Genomic DNA, 15,821 nt, shown 5'->3' on the forward strand with positions numbered 1-15,821 from the left:
CCTTACGAAATAACTCCTGTAGGGTTCAAATCATTTACGCTTTTCAGATACATCTGCCGGAGAAGCGGAGTTTGATGATAACGGTTCCATTTTGCCCGAACGGGCAACAGATATGGCTGTCGGGATCGGCAAGGGTCTGTGTTTACCCCAGACCCCTTTGGATCCCTACTTTGGAGCCCCCTCCCTCATTTATCCTTGCGTTTAGAAGTGTCAAAGGTCTTGTCAAATTTCCTTCGTGTTTTCCAAAGGTTTTCAAGTCCTGCAGTTGTTTTCCTTTAAAATATTGTCAAACGTTATCACAAAACAACCAAATTAATAACAGAAGCACGTTCTTATTAATTGCCCGTTGATTTCAAAACGTATTTTCACTCAGGTTTTATCCAAGCATACACTCTCCGTTTAACGACCTTCCCAAACCCCCTTATGGAACTCGATTACTGAAAGGTAATTTGAAAATATTTCTTGAAGAGGCTCTCCTCCCACTTTTAATTAATGGCCTTTTTGCTGCAGGCTAAGTGTAAAGTATATTCATCACAGCATATATTTATTCATAATGTCGCATCTCACTGAAAGACAAAATTGCATGAAAACATTTTAAAGAAAAATAAAACGAAATATGATGAAATAACTGTTTGGCCTTTTTTGACTCGGGAGAATTGCCTCAAACATCACAACTCTGAATCAATAACCATGCAGTATTCGCAGTTGAAGGTTTTAGTCCAGAAATCATCTTTGATTTGCACCTGAAAGTTTTATGCATTTTGAGTAGAATTTCGTTTTGCTGACTTTCACTTTTCGTTTCGGATGGCAAAATCACCAAATAAGAAGAATGTATTTTTCATTTGAACGTGATTATTTAGAGTCGTTTTAAGTGAGCACAATATTTCCGACTTCCGTTTTTCTGAAATTGACGGAATTGCTATTAGGCAAATCCACAGAACGGAAAACAAAAGTTGGCGTCGTACTATATATCAATTTTGTCAATGAAGCCCTAACATAATCATATAATGCATTGAACAATCGGAAAATGGGACGATATATCTCGTGTGGAGTCGATATGTCTTAATGGATCTTCTTTTGTTAATTGCTTTATTATTTATTTGACCCGCAGGTTTTTAAAAAAAATTAGCCGCCTATATCACAAAAAATCCTTATTTCAGTCTTTTCTTTCTTCTTCGATGCATGCAGACCTTTCCCAAATCTCTAGGCCAATGTATGGGATTCAAATCGACATCGCTCAAAGTTTGTTATTTTAAGTGGTAATGGATTACAGACTTTCTTATTTATTTTTCATTCAGGATTGACTTCCGTTATATTTGCTTTCCTGTTCATTCAAAAAGCTTATACTGCGGTGATACGGATAATGTTTTATCAAACAGACTATTTCCAATCACTAACATTGTGCATGATCACTGTATTGCAACGAAAGCTTTCTCAGTCGTATATCTTGAAAATCATCATGCCCGTCTTTAATGGGCCCTTGCAGACCAATGGAGGTGCGAAAATTACGAGTAGTAGCAAGAAGCTATCGGATAAATAGCGCACCAGTTTTAACTTTCGAGTTTTTCAAATCGACACTAAAAGTGCGATAAATCAATCAAATAATAACATTATGACTTGTTTAAAGGATGGGAAATTTAAAATGCGCCCCTCCAAGACTCGAATGGTATTAGTAAAAGAAAAAAAAAAATGGCGCCAGACGAGAGTGTTTTAAGCTGATCAAGGTTTAACCAAGGAATAAAGACAAAACACGCAACATAGAGAAGAGAGTCTGTTTCTAATTTTTCCCAAAGGCGAAAAGCTTCCATATGGCTAAAATAGTGCATTTGCGGCGAATGCCGTGCTGATGGAATCAAGATTGAAAGCAGAACTAATTGCAATTAAGATGAGGCAATCCTATCCAGTCTTGCTCTACGCGTGTGGGTGTTTAACGCTGAGCATATGCATGGCATCCTGAATAAAAATGATCCTGAATCATTCAAACATAACTGGAAGTGCGAAACCATGCACTCTTTGTGCATGACTGTCTGTGTATCGTATTTTTATAGTCCATTAGCCTTTTTGTTCTCAATTTTGTTCATTAGCTCTTTACGGCTGCCAATAGGTTTTTGTTTTCTTTTTCTCCTTCATTAGTCGTCTTTGTTTGCTTAAGGAAGGAATAAGGAATAAGAAATTGAGTTAAATTAAGTTGTTTTCGAACTTATTGGTTTTTATTTTGCATAATACTATATATAGATATATGTCTCTAAATTATTGTCAAGTTGTGCTTAGCCTAGGTACGTTGCGTCTCGGTCAGTAGTTTCGAGTTTCGTTCAGAAGTTCTCGCTTACTAAGATTTTATCGTCCCAATTCGTCTTGTAAGTATGGGTGAAGTATTCTTTGTCGATTTCATCTTGTCCTTTCCAATTTTGCCTTTGTTGTTATTTGCTTCCAATGACTTCTTCGTTATCTCTGTTCTTATTATATTTTTGATTTCTGTTACCTTTTTCGATTTCGATTTTATTGCATGTTGATAGAAGAAACTCGTGTACGAATTATAATCATAAATTTTCGATAACATTAATAATTTTCTTGCTGGTTCAATGGAAGTCCCCATAGAACTTTTACATGATCTAAATTAGCAAACGAGACCACTGACTGCCGGCCCTCTCTTGACATAAGGAATCATTCCTGCCTGTTCATCGTTGTTACAATGTAGCTATTGGTATGACTTACCAATAACAGCAACCAAGGCAACACCTCGCTTACCAGAAAAGAATTTACAGGTGAATTGATTTGGGCTGCGTGTTTATATTCTAGGAGTTTATTCTTAAATTTATCACCGTTTTTATCACCTCGATTCTTTATCCTCGGAATCTCCTGAAAACTGATAACTAGTCTAAGACTTCTTATAGTTGATGGCTTTTGGCTTATTCACTGCACTGTTCAAGTCAAAGTGAATTTATGAAAGTTATGCTGGCCATAATTGATAAAAGGTTTCTTTAAATGAAGTTTTTAACCAGTGTTTGGACGCTAGTTTTTCTCATGATTCCCACATTTTTGTTATTGAAAATATTTTATTTGACGTTAAGTTCTGTTGAAAATTCAACTGATTGAGAGTCAGGCAGGTGAATCGAGTAACGACATCAAAGGTAGTTTACGCGCGATATTTTTGTAATGGTAATTGGATGCGAAGGAAAACTGGGTTTCAAAAGAAATACATTCTACCTAAACTCGCTTCCAAAAAGAGGCCAATGATTAAGCGATGTACTTTAAGTTTCCCGACCCATCTTTAAGGAGGTCACCCACCGAAATAGAAGCCACGTCAAATTAGCTTTCGTTGTATCACCGGCAGTCGGATTTCATAAGCCACATACCGATAACCAGTTGGGATAGACGTTTTACTGGTTTATAAACCAGCGAGAGTGCTTTGTTCTACTCAAGTTGACCAGTCAAGAACATATTTTTACAGTTGGGCTCAGTTACAGGATTTCATTCTATATGGAGAAAATCATGAAATAACCTTCGAAAGTCGGTTTCCGCTTAGCCATGGCATTCCAAGGCCCATGCTTATGGCCTAAACCTCCCGGTGTCGGTATCGCTGGCCATTGACTTTATCGCTTCTTGAGTTTCCTCTTTCGAGAATTGGAAATGCTCTGCCGGTATGCTTGATACTAATCAAGATTGGAGTAAGTAAATATACTCTGACTAGGACTAACTTTCCCTACTGAGGACAATTTTTGGTATTCAGAAATAGGTTAACTCGTAGGAGATGTTGCAGACTCTTATTTTCAACCAAGGGACCCTGTTTGCTACAGTCGGGCACAAAGCAGAATCTTAATCATCTGGGTAACAAAGCCAATTCATTTTTAAGAACAAAACTAAAACCCTTCCCGTAGACAGAGTAAGTTGATTAAGATGATCAACGTTCAGTCGAATGAGAAACAGGTGAAGATACCATGAAGTTCCTTTTTTTTAGAAAAAAGCCAAAAAAAGCAAAAGCACCCTTAACACAAGTATAAAACTGAAAATTCTCGACTCCTTTTAAATCTTCTCCTCAAAAAATGGTGAACATTCAGTCCACAGGAAAATGATTTCATTTCAAAAAGGGTGATCAGTTTTTCTTGTCGCAATTTAAAACAAACTGACTTGGGTTTCATGGGTTTATGCTATACCCCCTGCGCGTTATAAGTAGTAAAATTTATCGCAAGATAAGAACTCCACACTGAAAACTTAATTGCCTCTTTCTTGAAACGGATAGAGAGTGAGGGTTTCATTATTCCTTTATTGCAGATTACCGGCTTATTCAATTCTTATCCGATTTGAAAACTTAACCTCAGTCAAGCGAATTCGATTCAGCTAGTCATTTAATTAAAATTATTTGGTATTTATTCTCGCCACTTCTGCAACTTGATTATCAGTGCAGTTTTATTGGTAAGAAACCTTGTTGTGGTGAATATTTTTACAAATAAATAGTGTAAATAAAAGGCGAACCAGACATTGCCTTGTTAATTTTTTAGAGTTCTATAAATCAGTTCAGATCTTTAGTGACTCCTACTTTTGTTTTCATGCTGCTGAAGTTTAGATTTCGGTAATGATACCGTGCTGTCGAATCCACAAAACATAATCATTTATTTAGACTTTCTTTAACCTGCGATCAGGCGTTCTTTTCTTCAGACAACCGAGAACGCCTGATCGCAGGGGTTGGCCTTCCTTGAAACATTCAGATTCGACTGCCTTGCGTTTATATTCACTGAGTCAGCTGAACTGCAGACCTTTATACTGCCAGATTATTTTCCTCGAGTTGTACAAAAAAATGGTGGTCTCCCAGAAGAGAACCAAAAAGAAACAAAAAAAATTGAAAAACCTGTTTATAATAAACACAATAAATTGCCATGGTTTACGTGAGATCAACATGTTTTCGGAGAAACAAAAAAAAGAAAGAAGCGCTTTGAATACAGCCACTAAGGACAGTTACTCAAAGCGACGGTCATAAACGGTGCTAACTTATCTGGAGCCCTACGCATTGGGGGGCACTCACTCCCTGACGCGTGTCCTAATCACCGATTAAGACCAAATTCACCGCTTCACTATGCGATGGTGTCCCTGTAAAAACAAAGGAAGTGGTTTCCAAAAGATATTGAAGAAACAATTCTCTGAGGACTCCACAAGAAGGTCTCAAAGAAAAGGAATTTCATAATCTCAATTAACCCTTTCACTCCATGATAAATTTAAAGTGTTCATTCTCCTAACTAGTACCATCTTTTTTGGCTAGTCATGAGAATTTAATTAGTCTTACATCAAGAAAATGCCCCTTGGCTGACAATAATCTTCATTCTCAATAATTATGGATATTGAAACTGTGAGGTGAATTTACATACTGATCAAAAGTGGGAATAAAAGGGTGTAACATACCTGATTTTAGCGAGGGACTATGCATATTCTTGAAACGGTATAATCAAGATTCTTTTAGCATTAATTTAAACACCCTTAAGTGCACCGATGAATATTAAAGAATGACACCGCTATAGTTTCAATAGTAACAGCAAGTTTGTCTTTTTCTTTTTTTTTTTTTTAATTTAATTTTTTGTTTTTGTCAAAAAAAGTAGGCTTTTTGTTGGTCGCCGCTAAAGGTGAAGTGAAGGGAAATGAACCCAATACTGAGAAAGAAGCGAGAGTGATGAAAATCTAAATACTGAACTTGGCTCTACAATGATTATAACGGCGACATTTCGTGAGTAAATTAAAGACGACTGCACACATTTGCCAATGATATCGTTTGAACTGAAAGCGTGCTGTTCGCTCTGAATCACCAATAAAGAACTAAAAAACTTGAAGGCACTTTCTGTCGTTTCTAGATTAATTGACATTCAGCGATCAAGCAAAGCCGACGGTACAGGCTTACGTCAAGACAAGCGAAACACAGCAAATATTTAAATACTTTTTATTTTTTATTCCTTGTGTTTGTCATTAGAACGGTAATTCCCAAAACGAAAACGTTCTCTACAGAATGAGTGTTGAATAGGTCAGCCTGGAGTGCGACAGTCTCTTACTTCTAGCAAAAGATGAGGAAAACGTATGCAATTACCCAATGGTGCTACACACGTTCTTTCCCAGTTGGTGCTGTATTGACCAGTGTGCAGTCATTTCAGAAGGTCAATTTGCATGGTTGTTTAACTCTTTTTATATAGATAAAATTCGAAATTTTCCTTACATTACTGACAACCCATAGAAATTAAAGCAATACCAAACGGTTTTTAGAAGGACCAAATATCCACATTATAATTTATAAAGAGATTCCTTTTTTACAGTTACCGATATTTTGAGGTGACTGAGAGATAGTAATTAACCTCACGCGGTATGTTTTTGCCAAAGTTAAAAATCATAAAATATCATTTCTAATTATGTCAACCTGTTCTGCTCCATAATGTGTTAACAATAAAAAACGATTGCGACTAATATTTCAAATGATCTATTAAAATTCTCGAAAACTGACGTAGCCGAGAGTGTTCAAGCGAGAGAACATTTTTTTGATAATCCATACTTACATGATAGGCAATTTAAAAACAAAAGATTTCCTCAAGTTTGCCCGGAGAAATAATTAGTCTGATCTTGGAAAAAAGAGGTTTACAGATAAGGAAAAAGATTTTGAAAATAACTTTTAAATTAAATTATCTAAACAATCGGTCGTCCGGCCGTTTTTGTTAGACGGCGTATTTTAAATTTCTCTGAGCTTCTGAAAAAGCGACAAAGTTTAAATAACAAATGTTTTTGCAAATCTAAAGTCTCTTCGATTCCGACTCATCAGATCTTTTTTGTCGTAGTTAATTGCACAAGCGTTTGCCGCTGTCATAAAAAAAAAGAATCGAAGAATTAAATATTGGAGACGAAGTGAATGAAGCAGCTGGTTTTTTGCAATGTCACCCCACTGCGAAAAACTTATAGGCTCTTATAGCAAATCTAAATAATTCACATAGATGCAAATGTCAGAAGAGACACAATTCATTTTTTGAAAAAAGAAAAGAAAATCCGCTTCCACAAACAATCTTTTGCGTCCCCAACAAAAACCACTTTTGATGGATGAGAAAAATGCTTGCCAAGAATGACTGATAACAATATATCATCAAGCTCTAACAAAGAAAGGTCTTAGTTGTTTGCAGAGAATTAATTTAGAACTTTTGTTTGTTTTGAAATTGTCAATTGAACGCCATTGAAGAAGGATCGGCGAAAAAGAAGCAAATATTTAGAATGTTAACTACAGTTAGTTATCTTGTTAAAATCAACCCCCAAATGCTGATTTGACGCAAGAAAAGTTCCTCACCAATACATATTTCATGTTGTTAAAAAAATGACTTGTGTCTGGCACCAGTTTAAATATTGAATAAAAAGTGAAAATTTACGTTTGGTTGAATTAAGGTATAATTGAGGCTTTTCTCTTTCGGCTGAAATCCCTTCTATGTGATTATTGTTATTATAAATACGGAAGTGATTAATTAAAGTTAATAACACTACCATCATGTACTAGAGGTCATTTCGTGCTTCTGATCTGTTCAATTTGCAAAATAACCGCACCAAACCGGAGGTAACGACTTTATAAGCTGTCAACTCTTCGAGAAAACTCGCAAACAATAGTAGGAAGCTTAAGCGGGAGCAACAAAACCATCTGTAGGTAGGGAAAAAAAACGGTTTTATTTTCATTTAGGCTAGCCACGTCGTGATTATTCTCGCAACAATCTGTTATTTGAAACCTGTATCGGTTTCTTTACCACCAATCTATTTATCATTTAAATACGAACCTCTTCTACTATGGACAGATAGCTTCAAACCCATTTAAGCCTCAAGGTCAAGATACGAAACGTTTTCTTTTCATTGAATTGTTAACCTACAGTCAACAGTTCATCAATTGTTATAACACAGAAATTTCAACCAAGCCGATAATTTTGTTTCATATTTTGCGTCCGTTTTTTGCTGCATTCTTCAATTATGGATAAACGGCTTCTAAATGATAATTAGTAGTCTTTGGCACTGCATTCGAGTGTAAGAAATCGCAGTGCATCCACATCGAGGAATAAATGCTAACGCCGCTTATTCCGCGTTTGCCTTCTAAGTTGAAAAGTGTTTTTTGTCTTCGAACACACATTCACACGGGTGTTTGAAAAACATCTGAAGAAAGTTTATTCGCGTAAAAACGTTTTTTTTTTTGTTCGAGCCGATACAGGAACTTGTTAACAGCAACAATTTCGTGACTTAAGATAAAAAGAGAAACATTCTTTTTGGAAAAAGGTCGGAAGACAAAACACTTCACTTAACAAAGTGTAGCCCTCTGTTTATAGTAATTCAGTATCTAACTTATATCTTGTTCGTAAATTAAGCCACTAGGAGAGTTCGATAGAGCATGGAAAAGTGATAAACCTGAAATGGATGAAGTTCGAAGAGCATTTTTTGACCATTGAAACTTTAAAGTTTTAATTTTCTTCTTATCATCAAGTATTTCCTTGGCCCTCTTGGTTTAACGACGTAGCCGTCGTATGTGCGGCTTCTTATTTTTTTCTTAGGGAAAAAGTGCAATGGAAACCAAGAGCCTAGTGACCGTCTTTCTCGTTTCATGCATTTTCCTTTCCATCTGCCTACATCCGGTCGATTCACAGGGGCTCCGTTGGGGAAGAGAGTTTGAAGAAGACGAAGGTCCCCGGGCGAGGGCACTGAAATCTGATTACTTCAGAAGGAAACTTAACGAAAAAAAATTTGAGAAAACGGCAGATAAAGGTAAGCAATAGGTTGATTTATTGAGGGGAAAACGATATTCCATTTCAATCTTTATCTTTAAACGTTGACGGGCTTATCCTTTGAAACGAAAACCAGTTAAACATAAAAAGCAGCGAAAAGTCGGCGACTCAATTATTAATTAAACAACGGCAATTTCGGACAATTCGTTCCCTTTTCGTTCAAATTACAGAGACGTTGCCATACTTACTCAGTTCCGGAAAATATTTTTAAGAACTGACGGTTTTAGAATGTATTATCGAGCTTTGTCAACAATATAAGTACACTGAATAATTAGAGTTAACATCTGCGGACACAATCCACCCCTTCATATAGTACGATGACAGGTCGGAATGACATAACATAGCGAGCGAATACGCAATTCAATTTTGTTTTCTTTAGAAACCTCAGATTGTATGAGAACAAGTTTTATTTTGATAAAAGCAAAATTTTGCCTGTCACTATTCTGCTAGTTTTTGAAAGGTTCGTATCTTAGAAAAAATGGTCACTTCTTAAGCACTTTCAGGGCCTCTATGTGAATTCGTTGTTTTAGCTCCCGGTAAAATCGATTTTTCGGTCATAGAATAGGCGTGGCAATAAACTCAAACGGATCATGTCGGAAAATTCACAACTGAGTGCATTGTTCTCGGACTGCAATGATATTACTATATCACTGAAGTAAAGAAACAAAGGAGGTGCCCTTCTTAGGTGACAGTACAATAATTGAATAATTTAACACTAAAAACAGGGGTTCCGTATAATGAATTATGTATAAAAGTTGTAATGAGTAAGATGCTCGATAGGTAATTTATTGGCTCCTCTGACAAAAGACTGGTAGGAAGTAAGTTTTAAAGGTACTTGGATGAAAGATCGATTTCATTTCTGTACTTGAAAGCTCGACATTGACGGCGGCTGGAACATCCGTCCAGAGTGCTGTTAACGACCCGGGAATTCAAAATGGCTTCGACATCACTGTTCAACAAAGTCGAAAGGATGTTGTTGAAGCAAACTTTGAAGCTATTTGCCCGGGCCTTTAGCTGATATGGACAATTGTGACAATTCTTGTCTCCCACGGCTTGATGCCTATGCGTGGTCAACTTTGACATAACATTCATTCTCTGACAAAGAGAAACCAGACGAAACCAGCAACTGATCACCAAAAACATGTGCATGCAAAAGCAAAATTACGGCACACCGATATATATATATTTCTATATATATATAGAAAGTTACAGGAAACTCAACACTGGACAACTTCTGGGGAAATTTTGTAATTGCCCTGAGCGGGATTTGAACCCACGTCCCGCTGATCTCTAGTCGGGTGTGATGACTATACTATCAGGACAACCATGCTGGCAACATGGCTGATTGATCACTTAATGTGTGGCATTTACGTGGGACTTCCTAAGGGCCAGTTTTTCTATGTGATAACGCTGGATCAAACAACTTGGACTGTGAATCCATTTGCGATCCTCCTGGGGGTGATAGGTTGTTGGCTCAAGGGATCTAATTAACTGACTCTCTCTCTCTCTCTCTCTCTCTCTCTCTCTCTCTCTCTCTCTCTCTCTCTCTCTCTCTCTCTCTCTATCTATATATATATAATATATTTTTTTTATAGCAAGCTTGTGAATGCTGAATGCTGAATGCACAATGCATGTAGTAGAAAGCGTCAAAGGCAAAAACGTGCGAAAAAAAGAGAAAAGCAAGACACAAATTAAAACAGATGAGACCATCCATTCGTCATGTACAAGTCTAGAATATATTCACAAGTTCATCTTTATACCATTAACGAAAGAGTTTATCGCATCCAAGGAAATTGTCTCGGCTTCTTGGCCGGAATCTTGTTAACTTCAGTATTACGCAATTAGTCTAATTACCGAGCCTTCTGTTGGGACAATACTAAGAAGGAAGAATAAAAAAAAAAGCATTCACTCAGCATGGCAATTTCGGTTCATTTGGTATTAATGCGTGGATAGCCAGTGAAACGGAAGAGAATTGAATAGTCCAATATGTCTTGTTAGTTGATAAGAGATAAGATCAAAGCTGCAATTGAAGCATTTTGCAAGCAACCAGCACTCGGCAAATTCGAAATAATGCGGCGTGCTTTGCTATTACATGTTCCCGACATAGTACACTTGAAAAATGAAAGAGAATCTTTCGAACAAGGCACTAAAAAAGCCCAAATCTCTGCTACGTTATATCAACAATCGCGCCTAAAATATATCGAAACTAACGCAACTCACTGACATGGTGGCACATTTACAAGTAATATAATTATCCAGAATAGCGACCGTTCATCCATTGAGCCGACTTGTTACCTTCTTCTACCAGGGTTTACTGCCGGACGCTATTGAGTTGATTTGAATCCGTTCTTCCCTGACACGGCCTTTCAAGCTTTAAATATCAATGCAGATTAATAAATCTTTCATTGAATGAAAATTAAACATTTTAAAATACCTTTTAATTTGATAATTAATGATTTCTGAGCTACACTTTGCTACATGTGACTACCACAAAAATATATTTTTTACGACCAAAAGTTATCCTCACAACCTACCTTCATTGAGAAGAATGTAAGAAATTTCAAAAGAAGTTGAGTCCCTACAACTGCAGTTCGAAGTGGTTCATTAACGTTCACATATTTCACAACTAACACCACTTTTTGTGGTTTTATTTATTGGACTGTAATCTTATACTACACAGAAAGTAGGGATGGCGCAGTCCCACCAATGTGGCCTGGGTTCGACTCCGAGTCTTGACGTCACCTGTGGGTTAAATGGTTGGTTGACCACGCTGCTCCTAGACGTTTTTCCCAGGGTGCTCCGGTTGTCAGAGTACGGTACTCTCACCACAAAAACGTTAACCAATTCGGCTTTATTTCCCAGATCTCTTTGCAGTGTCCCCAATTTGTGCCCCAGCGCTAAATTAAATATACTTGACACTCAAATAAAGCTCATTGTTGTTATTTTGATTTGCAGCATTTGACGTGAACAGGTATTGAGAGCTGAGGAAGCATTGGAGTCACAAATCGTTCAAATGAACTGGGCTACTACTGATCAAGGAGTTGACTTTTGAAAGATTTAGAGCAAATGCATTGCTTTATTAAGATACTAACATAGTTCTACGAAAACAAGTAGCTAAATGTAGGCACTAATCTTGGAATAGCTACAGATGCAATTATAAGTCCATAAATATGATTCTCAATGAAACGTCAGCAATAAAATACACTATGCCATGTAAGAGTGACATCCACGATTTGTGAATAAACTCGAGTTAGTGTGGAGAGTTTACGACGTGGTATTACCTTTGAAAACGTTAGGGTGCTTAGCCGCAGCCCGATACGTGAGGTGATTTTCATTTATCGATATAAAAGTTCCATTTCCTCTTTGTTGTCCAACTGAGAATCGACTGTTCAAAAGTATTAAATTTTCCCCCTTGATCAGCTCATATACCGCATAATCGCGCCAAGTGTTTCTTAACTGAAAAAAAAAAAAACCGCTGCAGGAAGAGAAATTTCAAGTATTGAAGCATTTAGCAAGTGTGAAAGAATATTTATTCCTTTCACGATATTTGGATACGAAGCTGGTTACAGCCATTTCATGCAAAACGCGTGCTCATAGAATAGTTCCTAAATAAACCCTTTCCTGACAATCGATCTTATTATTGGTAAATTGCAGGCAATTTATTGCTTTGTCATTCTGCAAATCAGGCAAACAAACTTTCCAATGTCCAAAATAGAGAAAAAAACCATTGCTTTGAAGGCCAATTTGCACGTACAAAGACAGAAGAAAAATATTCCGCCGTTGATGAGTTGAAAGATAAAGACAATACAGCAAAGTACATGGGATGCACTTTGAAAGAGGAGATGAATGAGCGGGGATGGGTAGGGGAGTGCATAGGATGCACTTTGAAAGAGGAGATGAATGAGCGGGGGTGGGTAGGGGAGTGCATGGGATGCACTTTGAAAGAGGAGATGAATGAGCGGGGGTGGGTAGGAGAGTGCATGAGATGCACTTTGAAAGTAGGAGATGAATGAGCGGGGGTGGGTAGGGGAGATTAACGAAGGAGGATTGGTGGAATGGGAGTAGTGAGTTCCATTGGATTGTACCCCGCAAAACGTGTATGTACAATATTTCTTTATAACAGCTCTCACTACAAACAGCTCCCTAAAACTGACTGGGAACAAGTTTCTTTTGAATTCTGTTGTCTATTACTTTTAAATGGAATTTAGGTTAACTGCTCTGTCCCTACTCACTGGTGTAAACCTGCAATTTGTAGACCTTGATAACGTTCCCATTGAAATAACCCGCTAAAACAACAACCCAAAAATAAACGCAACTCTGAATCCGACACCTCAAGGTGCACACCAAAACAAATCCGCTAAACATAACCCAAATAATACAGACTTAAAAGCATCAGAGATAATATACGTCTTCAAGGCCAAGAAAATGGATAAAACACCCGTCACTGACGAGAGGTCAAAATTTGCAGAAGCTACAAAAAAACAAAAAAAAAAACCCGGTATAACAGCGGTTACCAGTCACATGTGCCCCTCAACGCCTTTTTTCACTTCTCGAAACTAAATTTGGGTTGACGTCAATGAAATGTTGTCATGACGAATTCAACTCTCGCTAAATGAACAGGACTATTGTCATGGAAACATTTGATTGACGTCCACCCAAAATTTAGTGTCGAGAAATTAAAAAAAGTCGCTGAAGGGAGCGTGTGACTGATAACTGCTGTAATTTCTACTTCCTTAGTCTAGTGGAAATTAAAACGGTAGAAGCGCGGAACTTTAAGAGTGAGACATTGGAGCAGACCTGCCAACTTCTGATAAAGGAAAATCTGGAGACCAATGAAAAAAATCTGGAGATTCTGTAAAAAAGGGTGAGATTCTATTTTTTTCCCGATCAAGATTAAACAAACCCCTTTTCCATCGAGGAAATCACAGCTGGGTACAAAAAAGTAAGAACAGTGTTCTTCTTTATTAGTTTTTCAATTTATGGCACAAGCATTCCTCGTTAATTTGCCATTTTTATTTTGATTCAACAACTTAAATCATTTCAGAATGATTTTTCCCAAAACCCGTGAGATTGAGGAGCCTTGTCGAGAGACCGTGAGAAATGACAAAAAATCGTGAGACTCACGGCAGAACCGTGAGAGTTGGCAGGTCTGCTGGAGTCATCTATATGCATCTACATGATGAACTTGGGGAGAAACACTCGTCTTTCAAATACCGCGATTTATCATCTTGGAACAGAAAAAATGACTCACTAAGGTCCAGTTGCATTAAGACAAATTTTACAAGAAAACAATGCTGAATAATTTTATTCAGTTAAATAATTATTCTATTATATACAAGTAGATTGAACGGAGAAAGAGGCTACAATACAGAGCACCAGCCAGCGACAGCTAAAAGGGGAAAAGGGTAAAAAATTGACGAGGATCCGGAATGTTGCCAAGTTAAGAAATGTCGGGAGAGTGCAACACGAAATGCAAGCTTTACGCACTCTCAACTTGCACAAATCCCATAATACACCTCGTTCACACCCCAAAAGTTGGGACAGGAAGATGTCCCAAGAGAAACAACGCCTTCTTCTTCTTCTTCTTTTTCTTCTTGTCCCAAATGCATCGTGTTGTTTTTTAGAACCTTTGGAGTAAAATTTCACTTTTTTTTGGCTTTGAAGGACGGAAAAAGTGGTCGTACTTAATCAATAACCGAGAAATGAAGGGGAATGGGTTCGATACCGAGCGTTAGCCCTACTAATGAAAATGGGCCCACACAAGGACAGAGAAAAACTCTGTCCAGGGTGGGAACTAGCACTTTACATTACCCTCTAATAGTTAAGTCTGTTGAAATATAACTGCTACACGGCCAACGTTTGCAAAAACGTAACCCTTCCTTGCCGTGACATTGACGTCTTAAATCCACACAACCGGCTCCCGTCTGACCTTGTAGGTCAGTCGGCAGAGCAGCGGTGATTTAAACCGAAGGTCGTGGGTTCACTTCCGATCCCCGATCCCAGAGTTTTTCTCTGTCCTTGTGTGGGCCCATTAATTTCCATTAGTAGGACTAACGCTCACATGGTTCACATGGATAGAAAACTAGCACTTCACATTACCCTCTAATAGTTAAGTCTGTTGAAATATAAGTGTTACACGGTCAACGTTTGTAAAAACGTAACCTTTCCTTGTACTTGTACATATTCATTGCCGTGACATTGACATCTTAAATTCCCATGACCTGCTCCCGTCTGACCTTGTAGGTCAGTCGGTAGAGCAGCGGTGATTTAAACCGAAGTCGTGGGTTCACTTCCCACCCTGGTCAGAGTTTTTCCCTGTCCTTGTGTGGGCCCATTCCACTGAGTAGGGCTAACGCTCACATGGTTCAAATGGTTAGAAAATTAGCACTTCACATTATCCTCTAATAGTTACGTTTGTTGAAATATAAGTGTTACACGGCCAACGTTTGCAAAAACATAACCCTTCCTTGTACTCGTATATATTTACTTGCATCGTTGTTTTTCAAGGAACCGCAGTGTATGACGTCAACCCGGAATGAAAGCTATTCTCCTTCATTGGTCGGTTATGAAAAGGTGAATTTCAATCCAGTGGTTCTAAAGGCAACACAATGTATTTGGAAACGTAGTGTTGAGGTATGATAGCCACTTTAATTATCATCTCAGCTTGTTTATGCACAGCTTTTAAATGTTCCTCTCGAGAAATGAATTTTTTGTTTTGCATCATAGTTCTAATTAATTCGGAATAATAAGTTCTAATTATTTCCAACAAGAATCCAAACAGTTCCTGATTCCCATGAGGCAAAAAATAGTTGGGTGTGGCAATTATCTCGCCACATGCGTGTTGTCGATTGCCCGTATAGGTTTGTGCAATAAACACTTGCGTGAACTTTTCATCTAGCAACTAGACGCTAGTTAGTGATAAAAGAACGAACAATAGTTTCGTGAAAAAAAGTGTCTTTTGTTTTTCCATCATAGACAATCGAAGAGAGATATTATGAAACCCCGTGTTTTTGCTCTTCGCGCGGCCGAAGCAAGAGCCCTGCCCAACTTTTAAGA

The 15,821-nt window shown here is 37.7% G+C and overlaps 1 long non-coding RNA gene across 2 annotated transcripts; it reads left to right on the top strand.

Annotated features, from left to right (window-relative positions):
- The first annotated feature begins 2,234 nt into the window (after window positions 1–2,234).
- Window positions 2,235–12,023, top strand: LOC138007718 (uncharacterized). Of its 2 annotated transcripts, none has more exons than XR_011124099.1 (3): window positions 2,235–2,357; window positions 8,535–8,745; window positions 11,721–12,023. It is a non-coding gene; the product is annotated as an uncharacterized lncRNA (long non-coding RNA). The 2 variants fall into 2 exon arrangements; XR_011124098.1 differs by lacking the exon at window positions 2,235–2,357 and adding an exon at window positions 7,492–7,648.
- The last annotated feature ends 3,798 nt before the right edge of the window (window positions 12,024–15,821 follow it).

Source organism: Montipora foliosa, chromosome 6, assembly GCF_036669935.1.
Source record: "Montipora foliosa isolate CH-2021 chromosome 6, ASM3666993v2, whole genome shotgun sequence".
In the NCBI taxonomy this organism is placed as follows: Eukaryota; Metazoa; Cnidaria; class Anthozoa; order Scleractinia; family Acroporidae; genus Montipora; species Montipora foliosa.